Source organism: Chrysochloris asiatica, unplaced genomic scaffold (assembly GCF_000296735.1).
Source record: "Chrysochloris asiatica unplaced genomic scaffold, ChrAsi1.0 scaffold00064, whole genome shotgun sequence".
Lineage (NCBI taxonomy): Eukaryota > Metazoa > Chordata > Mammalia > Afrosoricida > Chrysochloridae > Chrysochloris > Chrysochloris asiatica.
The window spans coordinates 4510110-4515343 of NW_006408582.1; the positions used below are offsets into that span (position 1 = coordinate 4510110).

At 42.6% G+C, this 5234-nt stretch overlaps 1 pseudogene; it reads right to left on the reverse strand.

Annotated features, from left to right (window-relative positions):
- Positions 1 to 616, reverse strand: part of LOC102810739 — a 53027-nt pseudogene extending 52411 nt beyond the window's left edge.
- Positions 617 to 5234: the final 4618 nt, after the last annotated feature.

Genomic DNA, 5234 nt, shown 5'->3' on the forward strand with positions numbered 1-5234 from the left:
TCTGGGCTGGAGCTTTCTGACCCTTTTGAGATTTTGGAGCACCAGCCTTCTGGGCTATGGGTTTCTCTTTCTGGCCTGCAGCTTTCTCTTTATGGGCAGGAGCTTTCTTCTTCAGAGCAGGAGCCTTCATTCCTGGAACGTTCACAGGAGTTGTTGCTGCAGCGGTTGCAGTTCCCTTGGCAGCAGCTGCTTTCTTGTGAGAAGCTTTCAGGAAAACTGTCCTTTGAAGCTTCTTAACTCATATTTTATTAGTCTGTTCCTCATTTTCTTTGTCTTCATGACTTTAAAACTATCAAAATTGGTCATCTTGGCTTTTTTTTCTCTGGCTTCAATCTTCTTGCCCCATCTTGTGGCTGTCCATTTTATACTGATATCTGCCTTCTCCCAGGCTTTTCAGACATACTTCTTGGTGGGCACTATGTGGGAACCTGAGGATGAAGTCAGTGAGCTGCATGCATTTGAAAGGCATGGCCTGCCTCCTTACTTGTGTGAAAGGTCCATCAACCAAAGCCTTGTTCTGATCAATAACGTCTACAATAACGACCAGTTTCCTGGCATGAGGCCCAAAGGAGATGTAGGCCACCCAGCCAACCTCCACGAAGCACCTGAACACCATCTTGGCGGCGTTCGGCGAGAAGGAAGAAGGCTCGCCCGTCGGTGTGCATGTCCCCTGTTCTTTTTAAATCTTCTTTTTATTTTTCAGATCTCAAGAAAATTTTTAATGAAAAAAATTGGAACTGGTTGAATTATAATGAGGACCCCAAGAGACTCTCCACACTTGAGCCCTGGTCTTTCACTTATTGAGGTCTGAAAACATCTCTGAGATACTGTAGGGCTCCTGGGGGCACAGTTTGAAAACCACTGCATTACTTGTGTGTAGAATCAATCAAAATGGACTAAGAGCTAGAGGCAGAAAAACCAGTTAGGAGGGTACTACTATTGCTCAAAAGGAACATAATAAGACCAGAACTGGTCTAGGAAACATTTCAGAAAGTCACTCGTAATGAACCACCAACTGGATATGAGAGTCAAGTTAGAAGGCAAAGATGACTCTGCTTTTATATGCTTGTGTGGCTGCAAAAATTAAGCTTCTTTTAAAATGAAGAAGAGCTAGTTGATTTGACTTGAGGCATGACACATAGTTTGTGTAGAATACTTCAGCTTCTCTCTTTGAAGAATCTGGGAGCACTTACCTATACCAAAGACAGAATATAGCACTTACCTATACCAAAGACACCTATACTATACCAAAGACAGAAGGTGGCTTGTCCATAGCAAACCAGAAGAAAACAATGACATCATTGTGCCCAAGAGACAAACAACCAAAAGACACAAGGTACAAAAATATAAGCCAGCTTCATTGGAATAGATACCAGCCTGTGAGGTCTATTTACCGCAAAGTCATAGGCAAATGGTCAAGGTCAAGGCTAACCATGACTCTGTCTATCCAAATTAAAAATACTTGCTCTTTCCAGGCTCAGCCCTTCTGAAGACATGGGTTGTCAGCATTGTTAGCAGCTTGAATGCTGTCAACTCAGAGAGTTGACAAATGTTTACTGAGGGCCTACTATGTTGGGGTTAGCCTAGAGAGGTGAAATTATTGACTCCCCTTGGGAGTAAACCAGCTTAAGCACACAGATGGGGTCACCCACACCGCTATTTGTTCTGCAGAGTGAGTTTATCTCTGAGGATTGATCCACAAATAGTGGCTTCATGCAGCAATGACCAGGAACTGTCTGTGCTCCGTGACCCAGGCTGGGTGCAGTTGGCTGTCACAGCTAGAAAGCTGTCAGAGAAAGATCTTTCAGTGCCAATCTTCTTTCTCCCTCTGTTTGCCACTGAATCACCAGAGAAGGCAGATGGTGCACTTCAAACACATCCATAAACAAGACAAATGTGACTCATGTTGATAATGGGAATCCAACATTGGATACCTCATCTCATGGTACTGACTACCACTCTGAAGCCACTAGGTGGAAATGGGACACAAATTTCAGCTTATAACAAGAAAAACAACGTTCTAACAGTTAAAAATATGACTTATAGAGTCAGCCTACCTGGGTTTGAATCCTTCCTCTATCTGCTACTAGTGGTAAAGCCTCTCTGTACCTTAGTTTCCACATTTGTTAAAAGAGAATAATGATACAATCTTCTAAGGTGAATATAGGTATAAAGAGAGAATAAGCCACATAAATATTTTAGCACAGTGGCTACCACATAGCAAGCATCCAATGAAGGTTGTTGTTGTGTACCCTTAACAGAGTAGAACTGCTCCATAGGGTTTCCCAGGCTGCAATTCTTAAGGGAACAGATCACCAGGTCTTTTCGTCCATAAAACAGCTCATGGATACAAACTGCCCAACATTTCTGGTTAGTAGTCCAGCTCAATGTGACTCTGTAGAATCAACACAAGACTTCGAACCACAAGGTCAGCAGTTCAAACCTACCAGTTGCTCCTCAGAAGCAACTGGTATGAGTCAGAACTGACTAGACAGCACTTAACAACAACAAGTCCCATTCCAAAATGAAATAGGCTGCCTCAAGTTAAAAGTTGCCCAATTACATGATTTTTCACTTAAGAGTTTGTAAAAGTTTTGCCAAGAATATTCTAGAATATTGTAATTCCGCATGGATAGGGATTCTTTTGTGCTTACTTTAACGCCACTTTCACTGTTGAGACTCTGAAATGTGGAGCCACATCATTTCTTCATGGAATCACCCCATGTTTAGTCAACTTTCATGGCATATCTACAATGTCCATAGCATTGTACCTTAAATGCCAACAATAGGAAATGTTCATTACAAAGACAAGGCAACTTTGTTTACATACAGACCCTGTCACCATAGCTCTGACAAGGAAGGTTAAGCTAGGGTGATAGTAGCAGGAATGACCCCATGAGTGGGACCTAGCACAGGCTATGCACAGTAATCAAACAAGTACACATTTTCTATTTCTGTCTTTGGGATTATTTAAGAGACTGGCAGGTGTTTACCTCGCTGCAAACTGCTTGACCATGACACCAGTCCTGCTACTGAAAATAACCTGCCACCCATATTGCAGTTTATTAAAATAAGACTTTAAAAAATTATTTTCATTCCATTTCCTCTTTATTTCCTAATCAAGAAATACTTAATCCCAAAAGAAAATTAGCCCTTTTTTTCTCTCTCTTGCTCTATCTCTCTACATCTCTCCCTCTCGGTCTTTCTCAGTCTCCCTCAATCTCTTTCTCCCTCCCTATCCCTCCCCACCCCTTCAAGTTTTTATCATTTTAAGCTGCATGCATGCCATTCTTCAGGGGATTAAAGTCAAATTTAGTCTTCTGCAATTGTTATTACCTAGCCCTTGGCTTATGAGATGCATTTGCCTGCATTTGTAACGCATCAATAACTTCCACTCTCCTCCACTTGTAAACAATGCATTATATTAAATAGCCTGGGTCTAGCCTTGTATTGAAACAGATGATAAATTAGGACTTCCAGTTCTTGGTTTTTACTGATTCCTAAACTTACCAGTTACATGCCTGCCCGCCCCACTGAACATTCTCTCTAAAGCTGAGAATGCACAAAGCCCTCGTTCACCGTTCCTCCTGTCTCCATCACTGCTGCCGGCTGTCAGTTTCACACCACCAAGCAGATTGTAATTGGCAGTACGAAGTGCAGAAATAGGGAATGGTTTGAATATGTGGTTCTCACTGCACAGACACACACACATACATGCACACACACAGTCTTTCTGGCTTACAGCATTCTACAATTCAGGGACTTGATATGTGAAAGCTTCTAATCAGAATCCACAAGGGCTGTCCTTATATTCTACCACATGGATTGGAAGCAGAGAAAGGAAACACAATGCAATCAACACCTAGTGCTGTTCTAATCCAGTGCAGGGCCTGCCCAGTCCTGGATGGATGCTGCTTTGGGGATATGCCCTGCTGGGAGCCAGGCCTTGTGTTTCATTGGAAGGCTTCCCTGGGTCCTGGGATCTGTAAACTTTTCAACAGTGACAATGGCCCTATTCAGCCTTGGATGAGACTCTGAATTAAGGAAAATAACTTCCCCTGGAAAGAGGAAATGAGCTCAGAGAATCTCAGGTATACTTTGTTGACCTTTCCCTTCTGGAAAATGAAACTCAACATCAATCTCACCACTCAGTGTATTTAAACACCTACCATTTTTATGCAAATTCAAACCTAGCTTCACAGGTTTTAATTTGTATGAAATTCCCAACCTCAGTATTATTGACATTCTAGACCAGATAGTGCCCTCATTATGAGGGGCTGTCTTATGCATTGTAGCATGTCTAGAGGCATCTATATAGTCTGCCTACTAGATTCCAGTAGCACCTCTCTTCAAGTCTTCACAATCAAAATTGTCTCCAGAATAAAAAAAATGTCTCCAGACATTGCCAAATGGCCCCTGAAGGGCAATGATACCCTTATTTGAGAACCAAAATAACTTGAGAGTTATATTTAATCCTGATGTCTGCCAATAGTTGCAAGACTTCAGACTTACAAGAAGGGCCAGAGAGTTCCTCTACCCAGTGGTTATCAAAAGTGTGGTTCCCAAAAGGGAGGGAAATAATGTTAAGATGCTTGGCTGTCTTTTGAATCTTGGTTTTCCTTGCATTACATTATAAAATAGACACTGGAAGGGGAGAGAAAGGAATAGTCGAAATATCACCATAGAAAGCTTGTAAGTCCGTCATCTGCCTATAATTGATTGGAATACCTAAAATGGGGCTACAACGTGCCCAGTGAAGGAGGCTACCTGCAGAGTCTCTGCCTTACATAAGACTATACGTGGAATCCTGAACAGCATCCAGAATCTTCAGAGGTGGGAAATTTCCACTTGAAAGGATGGGGGGCAAACCAGCCTGGAGCAGCTAGAAGAACAGAAGATACTTCTTGAAAGAAAGACCTACAGGAAAAATCCAAAACAATATAGGCAGACTGACTGATTACTACAAGAACAAGCAAGTTGTTCACCCAGGAGACATCAAGGCAAGGGGCTGGGTCCCCTCATTGTAAACCCCTTCCAAGACTAAGACTCAATGGAAATACACGCTGTGATTGGTGACCACGTTCATCACCGATAAGGGGAAGTGAGGGAAAAACAGCAATGAAGCTGCGAACTAAGCCCTACAACGTTCAATAGACTCCTGTGAACCTGGGTGGAGACCTGGTTGGCCAGCAGTGTGGCAAGACCTGGGGATTGTTCAGCCCAAATTCAGTGGC